General features: G+C 43.7%; 1 long non-coding RNA gene across 2 annotated transcripts in view; it reads right to left on the bottom strand.

The window, feature by feature from the left end:
• Positions 1-286: 286 nt before the first annotated feature.
• The window catches only part of LOC103691947 (uncharacterized), a 34,771-nt gene continuing 16,774 nt past the window's right edge, over positions 287-18,283 (bottom strand). For both annotated transcript variants that reach the window (XR_010065014.1, XR_010065013.1), the window contains 2 exons: positions 18,098-18,215; positions 287-1,679 (listed from right to left, as the gene is read on the bottom strand). This is a non-coding gene — a long non-coding RNA (uncharacterized LOC103691947). The remainder of the gene's footprint in view (positions 1,680-18,097; positions 18,216-18,283) is intronic.

The following is an 18,283-nucleotide window of genomic DNA, read 5'->3' on the forward strand; positions in this document are numbered from 1 at the left end:
TTTGGTTCTTTTTTTCCGGAGCTGGGGACCAAACCCAGGGCCTTGCGCTTCTTAGGTAAGCGCTCTACCACTGAGCTAAATCCCCAGCCCCCCCCCCCCCCCCCCCCCCGTCTTAAAATTCTTAACCATGGGTTGGGGATTTAGGTCAGTGGTAGAGCGCTTGCCTAGCAAGCACAAGGCCCTGGGTTCGGTCCCCAGCTCCGAAAAATAGAAAAAAAAATTTTTTTAACCACAACTACGAAGAGTATTTATTCCCCAAAAGAGAAAGACAAGTAATATGTACAGATTTGCAGGATTAGGACCAGAGAGCTCTGGAGTTTTATTTCAGCCAATCCCAATATTTAAATGAGCATATTCTTTACTCTAGAAACAATGGGAAACTGGTGGAAGGTTCCAAGCAGCTGAGTGCTAAAGCAAGATTTATTTTCCTAGACAAATACGGACTGTCTCTCCTGACCCATGGTGAGCCTCCTCCGGACTCCAGATGTCTAAAAGTCCCTGGAAACATATATCTGAGACCACATCTAGATCCCTTTTCACAATGCTCAGTGTTTTATTTCTGTGTGATATCCTACTTACCTAACTCAAATGTAGAATTAAACCCTGCCTGGATCAGCAACCCACATACAAGAAAAACTGATCAGGGAACGTGGGTGATTGTTAATAACTGACGGTGTGCAATGCCAGGGTGTGGGGGGCTGTTGACAGCAAAGCAAAGCAAAAACAGTTTTAAACTATGCATTAAGTGTGTTGTTTTAACACTTCCTCTGGCCACCCTGGCCAGCTTGTCACGTGTGAATGGGTGCCCTTTCCTCACACTTGGCCCTCCCACTCTGCTCTCTGCTTCTTTCCCCTCCCTTCTCTGCTTCCTTTCCTCAGCTCCACCCCATCCCCACATTCTGTTATTCCTAAGGATGACCAGTCAAGAGGTGCATTACCTTTTCCAAATGAACTATTATTTTCCTAAGGAGGGGTAACACCCTCCCCAAAAGGAACCCTAAAACCAGCAGTTAAAAATAAGAATTGTTTCCTATCATCGAGTTGGTGCATGGAAGCTTGTCACAGTTAAATACATTTAAATGGACATCTTGTATGTAAATACACCCATGCCCCACGGGTCACAGCTCAGCTCTAACTTGAAAGGAGCATGTTCTAAAGTCATCACCACCACTAACCAACCTGTCTGGTTAGAGCTGTGACTGGCAGTGAGGTAATTAGCATTCACCAGGACAGCCATGCCCAGTGCTCCACCATGGATCCCAATAGACTACACCACAGCAAGAAGCTCTGTTTTAGTGTAATTACCCAGCCTTGCACACCAGTTGCCCTGATGTGATGTCAGCCCCTCCACACTGTTTATTTTAATTAAAACAGAAATTGCAGGTCTTAGGTGCTTGTAATTACAGCCCATGAACTAAATTGACTGAGGCCCCTAATTAACCTGAAACACGTCTACCTGACTGGAGGTGTGAGTTTGGACTTGACTGATGTAAAGAACTGTGTGGGCCCTGGAAAGGGAACCAGGGAAGAGCAGTTAGAGACCAAGATGGGGATTCTTTGTCCGGAAAGAGCCACACTGCAGCCACACGGTGAGTTCAAGTTCATCTCCAAATGTATCTTGACACATACAAAAATCATACTAATCACTTCTGGTGTCGGCTAATGTAATAATCCATGACCTAAAAACAAACAGAAGAGAATAAAAGACATAAAGAAAGCCATGATAGTCACCGCAATAGATAGAGAAAAAAAGCATTTTACAGAATTCAACGTACCTGCATGATTTAAAAACAAAAAACAAAAAACAAAAAACAAAAAGTAAGGCTAGAAGAATGTGCCTCCATATAACATCCCAAAGCTAATATAATGCTCACCAGGGAGGACCAGGGCCTGTTCCCTGAGACCTGGATCACAAGGAAGCCTCCCCCACCACTGCATCTCATTACACTGGATGCCTTCATCTCAGAAAGGAGCAGAACTATCTCTGCCGTTAGATGGCAATGATCTTCGACACAGAAAACACCCAAAAGCCTATGAAAAAATAAATTATAACTTAAAAGTAGTTACTTAACAAGGTGGCAAGATAAAAGATCAATATACAAAAGTCTACTACTGTACACTTCTATGGAAGTCTAAAGCATTAGGCAATTGTAAAATATTTAGGGGTAAGTCAAACAGAAGTACAAAACTTACTCTGAAAAACTTTAAAAAAAAAAAAGGAAAGAAGGCGTAAGCTGAGGGAAATGGATTTTGTTTGTGCATGGGAGACAATTTACAAACGCAACAATGTCTCAACGGTTTGTAAAACTCACATGTAATCTCAATGGGCCGATAAAGAAATCAGACCTTGAGAAAAGTTAGACTTGTACTTCTCCATGTCAATACCAGCTACCAAATAATAGTAATCAAGACAGTGTGTGCTGGGAAAACAGACGTTGTGGCAACAGGATGTAGACTGGAGAACTAACCCCATGTACCTGTGGCCAACCAATGAGTGGTTTAATGGATTCGGAATCATCTTTTGAAAAAAATGCTACCATAACTGCATAGCCATGTGGGAAAGAATATAGGGAGACTCTTAATTTAAAATGTCTAGTACTTAAATATAAGGATTAAAACTACAAAAATGAAAACTTATAGGTAAGTCTTCATTGCCTGATACCTGCTTATAGCATCTTAGAATTCACATTTAAAAATCCAATGACAAAAGAAAAGTGAAGATAAATTTAGCTCAAATAAGATAAAAATTAGAAATGGGTATACGTGGAAAGATACTATCAAGGAAGTGCAAAGACAATCAGAAAACAGGAGAAAGCATTTGCAGACGATGCATCTGAAAAGAGACTTATACTAGAACTTGAAATTGTGTCTTACCGCCTGACAGTAAACAGACTATAACACAATTAAAAAAATCAACGAGGATCGGAATAAGCCTTTCTCCAAGGAAGATAGACAAGTGGCCAATAAACACATGAAGATATCTGTAACATCATTAGTCATCAAAGAAATGCAAATCAAAACCACATGGAGCTGCCTCTTGACACCTCCAGGATAGCCTAGTTATCAACAAGCAGGAAGCAGTGAAAGGTCTGTGCTGAGCTTCAGGGAAGCCGGAACGCTCGAACCATGCAGGCAGAGGTGAAAAATCATCATGGAAAATGGCCTAAAAGCTCCTAAATGCAGAACTACTGTAAGACCCAGCCAATTCTAGGCATATCGACAAAAGAAATAGACTCATTCCACTGGTGTGTATGAGTGCATGCGTGCGTGCGTGCGTGCGTGCGTGCGTGCGTGCGTGCGTGCGTGCGTGCGTGCCTGCGTGCCTGCCTGCCTGCCTGCCTGCCTGCCTGCGTGCCTGCGTGCCTGCGTGCCTGCGTGCCTGCGTGCCTGCGTGCCTGCGTGCTTGTGTGCATTCCCTGAATATGGAACCCAGAGGTCAACATCAGGGGTCATCCTCTATTGAGGATCAATCAAATAAAAATCATCAGACAGGGGTTGGGGATTTAACTCAGTGGTAGAGCGCATGCCTAGCAAGCTCAAGGCCCTGCGTTCAGTCCCCAGCTCCAAAAAAAAAAAGAAAAAAAATCATCAGACAACCAAAAATCAGCCTTTCTCCAATAAAAGAGACCTCCTCGATCGCTTTCCAAATCTTTCGAGAAGGGTCTCTCACAGAACCTAGACCTCACTCTTCCATCCACACTGGATGGCTAAGGAGCCCCATATCTGTCCGTCTCCATGTCCCCAGCACTGGTATGTCAGGCTTGCACCAGCACATCTGGCTTCTGCGCAGATGTTGGAGTTCCAAACTCAGCACCTTATTTTCAGGCAGCAAGATGCCTAGCCACCTCCCCAATCCCAAAGAACTCAAACTTAACAAAACTACGCCAGAAAAGATTTGGTTGGTGCTTTTTTCTTTTACATTTTTAAATTTATTTATGTATGAGTACACACCAGAAGAAAGCATCCTATCCCATTACAGACAGTTGTGAGCCACCATGTGGTTGCCAGGAATTGAACCCAGGACCTCAGTGCTCCTAACCGCTGAGCCATCTCTCCCCTGGTTGCCACTTTTTAATCTTTGTAAATGTGAGACAAAAATCATACCTTTTGAAATTGACGGAATGATTTTAATAATGAGGTATGGCATTTATGAACGTATTGCCCTTCTGTTTCAACAGGTTGTGTTTGTGAGCCCCTAAGCCATTTCTCTTTGCTTTCTCTATCGTTGACTTAAAAGATCTGGTGTATAGGGGCTGGAGAGACGGCTCAGTGGTTAAGGGCACTGACTGCTCTTCCAGAGGTCCTGAGTTCAATTCCCAGCAACCACATGGTGGCTCACAGCCATCTGTAATGGGATCAGTGCCCTCTTCTGGTGTGTCTGAAGAGAGCAACAGTGTACTCATATACATTAAATAAATAAATGTTTAAAAAAAAATCTGGTGTCTATTCAGGATAGCAAACCTTCTGTCATTATAATTTTTCCAGTTCTGACATTTCTGTTTTGCTGTTGCTGGTAACATTTTTTTAGACATAAAAATTCCCCCTTTTCAGTACCAGATATATTATTCTTATCCTTTAGGGTTTTTTCCCCCTACTGCTCTTAAAATGTCTCTCTTCATCTGAAAATCAGTTAAATACTTATTATACATTATTCTGGAGTTTTAATACAATCTTAGCTTTTCACCATGCTGTGTTAAGTAAAAGTTCTACATATCATAACTGCCTAAGGCAAGAAGTGCTTGTATGTTTAAAAATTAACTATTTAATATATTTATAATTTAATTTGGGAGATGATGTGAGGTAGAATTTTAATTTTATTTCATTCTAATACCCATTGGGTAAAACATATCCCCTTCTAAATAGTTAAGGTTTGTTTTACCTTTTACTTTCATGGTTGTTCTACCATAAAATACAAGAATCTTCCATTCCACAGCACAATATATTAATCATTGCATAATGTCATCTTGTCTTAACTATTACACATGTAAAATACATTGTAACAATATTCTTCAGTTTGGCGGGACGACAGTGCTTGTTCTGACTAATAAAATTTGAAATTTATAATCACTTTGAAAAATATAAATTCCAGACTGTTGAATGTGTAGATTAACAGATTGATGTTTTCAAAATCTTTTTACAGACTTGTTTGACCTTTTAAATATATGTGTATGTGTTCATACATTTAAATATATATGTGTGATCAGAATGGATTTTACTCTGTAGTATTTTATAATATAAAGTTCTAGATCTCTAAAATGTTGCTAGGCTTTCAGAATGAGTGCTTTATGGGTTATACCACTAACACTTTGTGGTACACCAGTCTGTCTGTCCACCTTGAGGTTTTCCTGACGACACCATGGAAGTGACCAGCACAGAGTACACATTCAACTTCTTTTTTCATTGTCGAAGCACAATATCTCACAAAGGCAGCTTAAGGAAAGAAGGGCCCGTGTGGGCCCGTGGTTTGGGATGATGCAATCTGTCATGGCAGGGAGTGCGAAGGAACAGCCTGAGGCAGCTGTTCACACTATGTCTCCACTCAGGAAGCAGACAGAAGTCAACACTGGTACTTGACTAGCTCCATTCTCATTTCGCTTTTATTCAGTCTGTGAGTCCACAGCCCATGGGATGGTGGCATCTGCTTCCTGGGTGGGTCGTCCCTCCTTAGCTAAACCTCTGTGGAAAACACCCACACAGGAAAGCCTAGAGGTGTCTCACCTGAGTGATTCTAAGTCCACTCAACTGGAATTCAGAATTACCACAAGCATATTAACAAGGGTCCACTTTTCCTTTCTTGCCACAGATATTCTTCTTCAACAATTTCCCCACGTAGACTCTTCTGGACCAATTATTCTGTTCTTATTGATGTTTTGGATTTGGTACAGAACAGCGGGCTTTTTAGCACGGCATTTTCTTCTGTATTGTCGCACCCTATCCTTTCTCACTCCTCTTCTAATTGCCCTGTGCCTTGCGCCCCCTCAGCGAGTTCTACGCCCTCATCTCAACAGACCTACCTTCTGCCTCTTTATAAAAATAGATTTTACCACCTTTTCTTTCCCTCCTGAATTTAAGATTCGCCCTTCCCCTCTCGTAATCTGCACACACACATGTACAAATGCAGACGTACATAATTTTAAGAATCGCTTCTATATCTGAGGGGGAAAACATGCATTTGTCTTTCTGCATCTGCCCTTTTCACTCCACGATCATTTTCAACTCCGGCCACCACTGTGTAAATGCTGTGTTTCCATTTTACTCCTGACTATACGAAAATCCCACTGTATATACACATCACACATTCGATATTCATCTGCGGGTGTCTAGGGTGGGTCCACGTCTACAGGAATGATGCAGCAGGAATAAAGATGACCAAATATCTCTGTTTTGCTGACTTAAAGTCCTCCGGGTGCACAGCCAGGGATGAAACATCTGGACCATGGTGGTTCCATTTTTGGTTTTGGAAGACTTTCCATACTAACCTTCATAGTGACTGTACCAGTGACATTCTCATCATCTGTGTAAAAGTTCCTCCCACCCGGCCTCACATCCTTATTTGCATGGGTCGTCATTAGCTTTCTTGAAGATTGCCATTATGAAGTGTGACATGGAGTCCCGAAGCAGTTCTTATTTGAATTTTTTGATGGCTGAAGATGTTGAGCATTTTTTGAATATGTATTGGTCATTTGGATTGCTTCCTTTGAGATCTGTCTATTCAGTCCACTAGCCCACTTATTGACTGGATCACCTTAAGTTTTTGGTGTTTGATTTCTGAAGTTCTTTCGAATTCTAGGTATTAATAGCCTAATACTGTGTAGTTGGCAAATATATCCTTCCCATTCCATAAACTATCTCTTCTTCACTCTGTGACTGTTTTTGGAAATAAATGGCCAATGTGTCTCCAATACAAAGTCTACCCAGAAATGAGGGATCCTGTTCACGGGTGAGAGATATTCAGCAGTAGTGGAGTCAGAACTCCAAAGTCTTCCTTAAATCCTGGTTATCATATCTTTGTTATCGCAAAGTCTAAGATCCAGAAAATATCCAGCCACCTGATGCTGCTCGCTTCTGGCTTGACAGCCCTAACCAGCAGCAATTAAATGCTGCATATGGGATTTTTATCAAAGATGGAAAATGACCCTTATAAGCTACAAATAACGTGCATGTATCTGTGCACTTACTGATGAGACCATTTAAACGGGTGATGGCTTCTAGTACTGTGAAAAAAAAAAAAAAAAAAAAAAAACATGACCAGAAGCAACCTGAGAGGAAAGGGTTTACTTGACTTATGTTTCCCAGGTCACAGTCCACCAAGAAGGGGGGATCAGGGAAAGAACTAAAGGCAGAGAGCTGGTATCTGGAACGGCAGCAGCGGCCATGGAGTACCACTGCTTACAAACTTGTTCTCCAAGATCATGCTCAATCACTGTGTCTCATACCTCCCAAAACAACCTGCCCAGCAATGGCATTGCCCCCATTGTCCTGGGCCCTCCCACATCAATCAATGATTTAAAAATTACTCCCACTAAGCTGTCTATAAGCCAATCTGATAGAGGCATTTTCTCAGTTAGGTTCCTCTTCCCACATGACCTTTGTTTGTGTCAAGTGGAAAAAACAACCAACCAGCACCAGTGCTCTAAGACACAACTTTGAGGAGTCTTGGCAACTAAGCATGCGTTGGCAATCCTATTTCATCAACTGGTTCATTCATTTATTCACTAAATACCACTCATACCTACAAAAACATAAGCTTTGCTACTCTAGGTTAACTTGAGTCCCCAGTGCACAGTTTTAAAGACATTCCACGAGGGCCAACATGGCGGCTCAGCAGATAAAGGTACTCACTGCCAAGTCTGATGACCCAACTCTAATCCTCAGGGCACACATGGTAGAAGAGAACCAACTTTAGTGACATCCACTCAGATGTTATGGCGTGTGCGAGCACAGTATTTATGAAAGGGGGATATAAAATTCATTGCTTTTCTTTTTTTTTTTTTTTGGTTCTTTTTTTTTGGAGCTGGGGACCGAACCCAGGGCCTTGCGCTTCCTAGGCAAACGCTCTACCACTGAGCTAAATCCCCAACCCCTATTCATTGCTTTTCTAGTTCTAATTTGCCATGGATTTTTTTTAACCTGGATGGTGGGTAAACACACATATAAAATGTCCCTGATACTGAAGGTAAAATTTAATACGAAGCTTTAGAACTTCCATTCCAAATACCCATTCTAACTATATAGAATAGTATAGATGTCATCGAATAGTATAGACGTTTGGTCTGCTTAATTTTGGTCTATGGTAGGATTTATTTATTATTTGTTTGTTTATTTGCAAGCTTTTGGTAATAAAGTTTATGCATTTTTAAAGCTTGACTATTTAAATAAACATGGTTTTTAAAGGTGAACTGTCTGGAGAGGTGGTTCTGTGGTTAAGAGTACATGCTGTTCTTGCAGAGAAAGTGTAGGGTCCCAGTACCCACGTGGTGGTTCACAACCATCTGTAACTCCAGTTCCAGGAGATCTGACATATTCATCTGGCCTCCACAGATGCATGTGATGCATCACCATACATGTAAGCAAACACTTAGACACATAAAAACAGGTAAATCTTTATAGCATTTTTGAGTGAGAATACCCAGTGAAAAGGGATACCCAGGGATAAGCAAATTGACTGCTTGCACTGAACTCCCAAAAGAGAGATGGCTGTCGGCTGCTAACTGGGAGTCATGTTTGCTCTGGTAATGCCAATATACAGAACAAAGAAACAAATAGCAATTTGTCCAGAAGATATACATTTGCAATCATAACTATAAAACCTAGGGAGTCATCATCTGTTGGAATGCACAATGTAGACCACCAAGAAATGGAAACACCCACTTGGTTTAGTCTATTTTCAACCTCAGAGTAGTGACTGAATTGACTGGTCCCAACAAGTAGAGGGGTTCAAATACTGCTGATCCTCCCAACTCTCTTCTTGCTCCTTCTAAGAGAGAGCAATTGCCTGGCAGACACCAACAATACTGGGGAGTGGAATCAAGGCAAACATGAGTCAAGGCTGATTAGAACCCATGTCTGATCTCTGAAACCACCAAGAAAATGATTCTACCTTTTTTCAACTCCTTGTTCTTTCCCTAAAATGATACTTTCTTGTAGGAAAACTGAGGCTTAGTGGGGCTCTAAGAACATTTCCTTTGTTGTCTCTTACAAAATCACACCACAAGGAAAGGGTAACATAAGGTCCACAGAAGCAAGTTTACTACAGTAACCCTGGTTCAGTCAGAAGTAGATGTCAGCCGATTGCACCAATGGCTGAAAACATGTCAGACGTAAGCAGTGCCCAAGATTCGTGTTTGCTGGTGGCTCGCCAAATAATGCAAAACTTGAAACGCCTTCTACAAGGTCTCAGTTCTTAAATTCTGAATCACATATTTCCATGCTCCCTTTGGTTTTTCTCCTATGTACAGCCTGGACCATTTCTTCTTCTTCGCCAGATCTATTGGCCTATCTGTTTACCTTATCAAACACAAAGTAGTCCTTTCCTAGTCACTAAGCTGAGTTCGTCTAGTTCTCCCACCTCACTGTGTCTTCTGAATAAACGCAGCATATCACAAACAATCGCCCTAGACATGGACACCTTTTTATTAACTTCTTCTAAAGAGCTTTGCTCCTTGTGCCTGAAACCGATTCTAGTATTTTCTCTCTACTGACATATAATAAAATCCTTTCCTTATGAGTATCATCTGTTATATGACATGATACAAGGAAGAGCCTTGTCCTTGGGTCTATAACCACTTCTTGACAATGGCTGATACCCACTCACTTCCTGGCAGCCCAAATTCCAACGGTCAGCCATAATTTGACTGTATGACTATCTGTTCAGTCTCAGCTGGCTGGATCAGAAGTCAACTCCTACCTCAAACCAGGCCAATCACGTCTCTTTTGGGAAAGAGGACTATTCCAGTTCCCTTTAATGTGGCCATTAGAATGGCAACGGAGCTTAAGAAACATGGAAATCACCCTACATTGGCCAGAGGAGCTGAGAAGGATGATCTGGAAGAAGAGGAAGGGTAGAGAGGTGAACACATTGGAGCAGAAATAAAGGAGAGAAAACAGAAAGTGCTACCGAGGTCCCAGAATTCTCATACTGCTCTCCAGCCCCTTCTTGGAGTCCCGCTGTAGCCTGTGAAACAGCCCTGAGCACTTGCAATCCGTCTTCCAGACCTGACAGCTTAAGCTCGTACAAGCAGGTTTCTGTCATTTACAACTTAAGAACTTAAACAGCGATGGAACAGACTCTTGGGATCCAGCCTGGACTGGCATCCTTGATTCATTTCCCGTCATTGGCTGAGAACTTTGTGTGCCAGGCAGTATGCTAATCGCGGTGAGGTATCGAAGGGCCATGGAGCTGTGAACTAAATCAGGACTCTACTGTAAAATCCGACTAAGTGACATTGTTGCCGTCAGAGCCACAGACGAGGCTCAGGGGTGAGGGCAACCTCCGCAATGATACTAGCAGCACCTGGCGATGCGGGAGTAAAACCAAGCCTGTTTGATTTGTAAGCGCTCCTCCCAGCTACTCAGCCCCGGAGCGTGCATTAGGTATCCTCTCAGGAGGCTGCTGGTGCAGCTTCTTTGCTAGTGGATAGCTTCTTGGTGAGGTCTCTGCTCCCAGAACAATGGTGAGGAACAGCAAGTCAGGACAAGAAACCCAGTGAGGGGAGGGTGTGTGTATCAGGAAAGAGCCAGTGCTCAGGGTAGCTCTGCAGAGCCACAGAAGCCCACATCAACATTTTCCAGGAATAATCAATGGGAAAAGACTGAGGCGACACCAGCTTGGTCCTATGCAACAAATACATTTGGCAGTGACAGTCACCCAAGAGACATTAGACACAAGCTTTTGTTAAGGCTGGGCGGATGGAGGCGTGTAGCTTCATGTCTTTGCCTCTGGACTTGCAAGTGAGTTAAGAAGTGTGTGGCCAGGCTGAGGAGGAGCAGAAGGCTCTCCCACCAGGCCTGGGAATATTCTGAATCCAGTGCTCACAGGTTCAGAGTAAAGACAGAGAGCCAAATGAAAGATCCAAATGTTCAAGTCATTTATTCCCTCTCTCAGCCCGAAGTTTCGCTGTTTTAACACAGGGATTGTTCAGTCTTTCCACAAATATTCTTTGAGTCCCTCAGAGGTGAGGGAGACAGAGCACGTGAATTCAACAAGTAGCCTGAATTCAGCCTGAGCCCCAGGAAGTTAGCACACAAGTTGCAACGTGATAGGAAAAGGCTATGGTCCTCAGGGTTGGCGTGAAGAATCAGAACCCAGGAAGACATGGGAACCCTTCAAACTATCCAGCTAGCAGGATGAACCCTGCTTCATATAATGTATGCTGTATATAACTTATATTATTTTTAAGAACTTTGTACATGCATACAATATTTTGATCATATTCACCATCCATTCTTCCCCATAACTCCCTTCCCCAGATCCATCCCTCATCCTCTAGCACCTTCAACTTTAGGTCTTCTTTTCAATTTTTTTTATAATCCATGGACTCCAAATTGTACTACCCACGAATATACTCACAGGCTATCCTCTGGAGCATGGGTCACCTACTGGTGGCCACACTCTTAAAGTTGAAACACACACACACACACACACACACACACACACACACACACACACACAGAGCACTCATCCCAGCAGTATTGACAGTTGTGTCAATGAATCTTTGTCTAGGAGTAGGGGCTTATGAGCTACCCCCTTCCATGCTGGAATGTTGACAGACTCTTGTACATGGCCTCAAATGCTTGACCCTTCTGCATCAGCCTCCCAGGTACAGAATTACAGAGGTGCCCCACCACATCTGACTTCATCTTCCCCTAGCAGATTGACAAAGAATAATATCAAGTTATTGATAGAAAGAAAAAGAAAAAAAACTTAATTTGGACCATTCATGGTGGGCATCTCCAGCTCCTGAATTTTTTTTGTATTATTTTTTATTACAGTCCTCTATTTTGCATGTGTGCACACGTGAGTGTATGTGGGTGTGCATGCATGTGTGTGTGTGTGTGTGTGTGTGTGTGTGTGTGTGCTTCTGTGTGTCACATCATGTATGTGGCAGTCAGAGGACATCCTGTGGAGTCAGTTCTCTTCCCACCACATGAGTCCTGGGGATTGAACTCGGGTCAGGAGGCTTAGAGTTGAGGACTTTTACCCACTGAGCCATCTCACCAGTCAGTCCCCGAATTTTACTTATCCTTCAGCCAACTCATTCCACACCTCATAATTTATGCTAAGCAAAGTCATAAATAAATATGGGTACCAAGTTATTTGGTATGACAGTGTCTGTAATAGTGAACATTCTAGAAACAGCTCGATTGACTCAAGAGTACATTGGCTAAGGACACATTGGTGTAACTGAAAGAAACAGAGACCTGTATCCTTCAAGAGTACCATTCTGGGGCTGGGGATTTAGCTCAGTGGTAGAGCGCTTGCCTAGGAAGCGCAAGGCCCTGGGTTCGGTCCCCAGTTCCGAAAAAAAAAGAACCAAAAAAAAAAAAAAAAAGAGTACCATTCTACCGAGATACCTTGAAACCTAGGGAAACGCTGATGATTAAATTTTTTTTTCTGGAGCTGGGGACCGAACCCAGGGCCTTGCGCTTCCTAGGCAAGCGCTCTACCACTGAGCTAAATCCCCAACCCCAAGCTAAATCCCCAACCCCTAAATGTTAAGTAGACACGAAACAGCATAGGCCATTCAGCACAACCTTGATTTCCTTTCAGTGTCCAGAGGAAAAAAACTAGCAGTCAAATGCCATCACTTATTTCTGAATGCTAAAAATTTGTCCCTGCTTTGTGGGACATGAAAGGGCTACAGTTTATCATTCTTTGGACTAAGGTACCTGCCTTCTGGATTCAAAATGCAAGAGATGGGGCAGGGGTTTCTCTGTCCATTTCAAATGCGGTTTCTCCACCATCATTTAGGCACCACAAGATGCATTCATGTCATGACATGGCCTCTGGCACGGAGCCTTTGTGTCACAATAGCCCTTGTCACACGAGACAGTCGGCACAGTAGGTGCTACCAATGTTCCTGGAAGCAATTTCCACACCGAGATGACTAGCAATTGTCAGACTACCTACAGAAGCAACAGCAAACCACATGACTAGAACCTAAACCAGGTGTCTCCTGAGGTAAGTTAGTTTGCATCCGGATCTCCAAAGTCTCTGGGACAGCGGAGGGTCTGGGTGGGGATAAGGGTGCAGGAAGAAAGGACAAGAGCTTCCGTGTCTTGGAGCCTGCCATGACTACAGCCTGACAGCTCCGACGCTACACGGTGAAGCCACCTGGAGAAAGAGGTGTGAGGGATCCTCAAGAAAGTACTCAGGACTTAGGGTGGGGATCCAGCTTTGCACTTCCAAAAAAAGAGGGAGCTGTGACAGACAGGCTTCTCGCTCACAGAGAGCAGCACCGCTCTGCCGTGGGAGCAGACTTCTGGACTTCTGGAAATGGCTTCTGGGACTTTTTTTTTTCAATTTCTTCTATTAACTCACAGTATTTCTTAAATTTCAGTCTCTCTAGGTCAAAAAAAGCCATATAAAGAATACCGAAGGTAACTCAAGAACCAGACCAAAATCGCATTTTGCCCAGGAACACTTCTGTGTTAATTGAAGTCACTGATGGATTTGAGCCAGTCGACTGGTTCAGAACAGGGACCGAGAAGTAAAATCCTTAAGCCCATAACTTGGTTTCACGACTTCCTAACTCTGTGACCCTAGGCAGTTTATTTAAGCTACATGACCTCAGTCTCCCCATCTGTAAAATGGGAGCCACAATAGAGGCTGTTGGTGGAAAGGTTGTGAGAACAGGATGACCTCATGTGCTTCAAGCACACAGAATGGCTCCTGATACAAAGTTAGATGTGGTTATTAGTGTTGCCCAGTCTCTTCCTCCGAGTAGATGGCTTTTATTGAATCCTCGCCTTGGCAGGGTCTCTTTCATGTTTCCTTATTATGTCAGTCCTTAAAACACCCAGAGCCAAGCTATGTATTCACTGTAAAACAGCAGGCAGGATGTGTCGAAGAGGAGGACTTGGAGAGAGACATAAGGTGTTGGGGGACAGGGAGGAAGGGAAGCCAAGAAACAAAAGCCCAACTTAAAACAAAGCTAAGAACAAAGGGATGATAGAGGCTTGTCCTCCCTGAAGGAAAAAGGAGAGGATGCCTCAGGCACGGCTGGACTCAGAAGTTCAAGCGGGATTTTCAGGTGTCTCCATTTTTTTTTCTCTGAGCTCCGTCTGCCTCCATGTGTCATGCCCCCTTCCTTAGCTGTCATGATGCAGAGGGAGATGAGGACGCCTCCCCAAACCCCAGGCTTACTTCCTTCCTATTTGGCCAACCCAAAAAGAGGGAGTTTTGTTCCTTTGTTCAGTAATGAAGCAAGGGCTTGACCTGGCTTCTGCCCCCTCGCCATGTATGACAGCGTTCTGTCTTTGGCAACCCCATCGTAACCCCAGACGGGAAGGAAAGAGAGATAACAGCCCCAAAGGAAGGTCACAAGGATATAAACCAGATAGATGCCCCTTCGTGAGGTTGTTTGGGTTAAGGTTAGCCACTAGCGTCACCAATTATGTTGGTCAACTTTCTGTTGCTATAACAAAATACCTAGCATAATAAGTTTATAAAGAGAAAAGGTTCATTTTGATTTCCAGTTTAGGGCGTTTCTAGTTCTGGGCCATGATCGCTTGACTCTGTTTTAAACCTGTGACAAGGCCATCTCCTAAAGGCTGTGCCTCTTTCAATAATGCTACCTTAGGAATCAAGCCATTTAACACACAGGCTTTGAGAGAAAAACTTATCCAAGCCACAACACCAATCACCCTCATGGCATCTCTCTATGATGAGGGCCTCTGGGAGGCTTGTGTCAGAGGCCTGGGCCGCGCGCACAGACACAGGCAAACACTGTGCTGACAGTCTGCTGAGTCAAAGAGCCCCGGCAAGGTTCAGCTGTGCAGCCTGCCTCTCTCTGCTGGGCGGTGTTGGACAACCTCCCAGCAGCTTGAGGCTGCTCGAATGTGCGGTAATTGGAGATGGTGATGGTGAAATGTTCAAGGGAAATTCAGGTGCCAAATGCCTCTCCTAGAGGTGCACTGAACGTGCTGCTAATTGAGCAACCCAATAGCAGGCGTCTCTGGGGAATTTCCCAGCAGAGGCCCAACAGCTCCTGCCCCACATGGGAGGAAGAATCCTCATACTCAGAAATACCTGACTGCCTCTACCCCTTCCCAGCTGCAGACTCCAGGCCATTTGCTTTCTTGTCTCTGGGCCTCTGGTTCCTTATTCATAATTCTAAATTTGATCTGAAATGGCACAAAAATGCTTATAAACCTGGAGGGTTTTTTTTCTCCAGTCAGTTTTGGTAAGTTACGATCTTCATAAAATTATACTTTTCGAAACAGTTCCAAGGAGGTTGGGTTAAAAGACTCAGCTACCTTTCCACTGCCTGTGGTGTCGGCCCTCCGGACCTCCTCTGCTTTCTTCACACTTTTGGACTCTGTGTTATCAGTTGGCTGGTTGTTCTTAACACACTCATGTTTGCTGCTACGTTTCCCTTAGCTGACAACTCCTTTCCTGACCTACTGACCTTCCTGATTGGCTTTCCTTGTCTATCATCTTCAGTTCACTGTGAACATTTAAGGCTATAGTTACCACTTTAGGCACACTCTGAGAATCTTTATCAAAGTTTTCACTACCATTTTGTTATAGGTCTTTCCTGTAGACATGTAGATGTATAGAGAAGAGAGAGAGAGAGAGAGAGAGAGAGAGAGAGAGAGAGAGAGAGAGACAGAGAGAGAGAGGAGAAGAGAAGAGAAGAGAATAGAAGAGAGGAGAGGAGAGGAGAGGAGAGGAGAGGAGAGGAGAGGAGAAGAGAAGAGAAGAGAATAGAAGAGAAGAGAAGAGAAGAGAAGAGAAGAGAAGAGAAGAGCAGGGCAAAGGGAAGGAGATCACCATCAAAACTTGAGCAGGAGGAGTATGGAGGAATGGCTCAGTGGTTAAGAGCACTGGCTGGCTGCTCTTCCAGAGAGTCTGGGATCAATTCCCAGTACCCATATAGCAGCTCACAGCTGCCTGTAACACCAGTTCTGGGAGATCCAATACCCTCAAACAGACATATGTGCAGGCAAAACACCAATGTACATTTAAAAAAAAATTGTATTCCAACCCATTGAGAGGCAGCAGGATTGCTATAAGTTCAAGGTCAGCCTAGTCTGTAGAGTGAGTTCTAATCCAGCATAGCTGTCTCTGTACTCGTTGCTTCCTACTGCTGTGATAAAGCATCGTGGCCAAAGGCAACTTAACGGGAGAGTTTATTTTAGCCTATGGTTCCAGCGAGTGAGAGTCCGTAATGGAGGAGGTGGTATGGTAGCCAATGGCTGGAGCAGGAAGCTGTGAGATCACATGTTCAGCTATAGACACAAGGAAGAACCAGAGAAAGTAAAGCTATGAAATCCCAAAGCCTCACTCCAGAGGCTCCAGCAAGACTATACCTTTTGGAGCCTCTGTGTCGTCCCCAAACAGCCCCGCCAACTGAGAATCAAGAGTTCAGATATGGGGCTGGGGATTTAGCTCAGTGGTAGAGCGCTTACCTAGGAAGCGCAAGGCCCTGGGTTCGGTCCCCAGCTCTGAAAAAAAAAGAACCAAAAAAAAAAAAAGAGTTCAGATATGGGAGCTAATGGGGTGTCTTTCTCATTTTAATCCAACTGATACACTTTCAAAAGGAAGGGAGGGAGGGAGGAAATAAAAGGGAGGGAAAGAGGGAAGGGTAAAGGAAGGGAGGGGGAAGGAAGGAAGGAGGGACAGAGGGCAGGAGGAACTGGAGGGATGGAGGGCGAGAAGGAGGAAGGAAAGAAAGAGAAAAGAAGACAAGAGGAAGAGTAGTGTCAATCAACAAGAAACATTAGAGAGAAAGAACTCCCATGCCTCTTCCCTCTTCTGGTCCCCTATGGCATCTCTAGCAGTGATTCTGTGTCTGGAGTAATGTCTTCCCACACTAGTTATAAATCATGGTGGTTTAGCTTTCTGGGAAAAGCCTGGACTCCTGGGAAGGGAGGAAGTAATGGATGAAAGATGGGAGCAGCTGCCTCCTCTTGCTAAGATCCAACTTACCTAACTCATTTTCTGTATTAAATTCCCACTCTTTAAAGTTCCTAGAAGGGTTGGGGATTTAGCTCAGTGGTAGAGCGCTTGCCTAGCAAACTCGAGGCCCTGGGTTCAGTCCCCAGCTCCGAAAAAAGGAAAAGAAAAAAAAATGTTCCTAGAAAAATTCCTATTCCTTTGCTGGAAGTTGAATATGTATCTATTCTATATCTATACATAGAATATATATATATATATATATATATATATATATATATATATATATATATGTAACATGGACGAGTTTGAAGCAGTTAAAGAAGAAGGCTGAGAGTACCAGCAGATAAAGTACCAGCACAGAGCCTGTGCAACACTTGCTAGCCACGGAATATTCTGAACCTCTGTTTCCCCACTGGCAACACGGATCCTAGCAACATCTACTTCAGAGAATGGTTATAAAGAGAAAAATCATTCAATCTTTCAACTAAGCAGGATGCCTGCCTATGGTCATACTTAATTGAAATAAGATTTAAATGTTCAATTCAGTGCTCTCAATCCCCTGTGCTGAGATGTTAAATCAAATTGTTCTTGAATTAGTTTCTTAGGAAAGGGTTTTCTATCCCAACACTGTGGACTAGATTCTTTCCTTAGGGAATACCACCCACCAACAGAAACTTTCTTTCCCTGCATTGTCTCTCCCACAAAGACCTAACCTCCAGGATCTCCATACTGGGTAAGTGACACTGGCTCTCAAACGGGTTTTCCTTTCTCAGTTCCCATAATGGACCAGATGTCAAGCATGGTTGTAAAAATGCAACCTGGGCTTCCTGACTCTCAGCACTATGCAGAGTTGGCAGAGACCCCAACACGTCGCCCAAGGCCCTCACACAGAGCAGCCACTGAGACAGTCCAAAAGCACAGTTAGGTGGAGTCTAAAGTCAGCCTTGCCGGTGGTCTGAAGTTGTCTACGCTCACCTCCAACCTGAAGGCGCCATGTCTCAGTGTCCATGCTAGGACCAGTGCCTCTCGCTACATGTGACCGTGAGATGTGAGTCCTGACCCGGTTTCTTTGGCTCTTCCTTACTTCTGTCCCCTGAAAGAGAAACACTTCCTTGACCACCCAGTTTCAAGAAGGAACCACTGGGATCCACCTGTCCCAGA

This window comes from Rattus norvegicus, chromosome 3, assembly GCF_036323735.1.
Source record: "Rattus norvegicus strain BN/NHsdMcwi chromosome 3, GRCr8, whole genome shotgun sequence".
Lineage (NCBI taxonomy): Eukaryota > Metazoa > Chordata > Mammalia > Rodentia > Muridae > Rattus > Rattus norvegicus.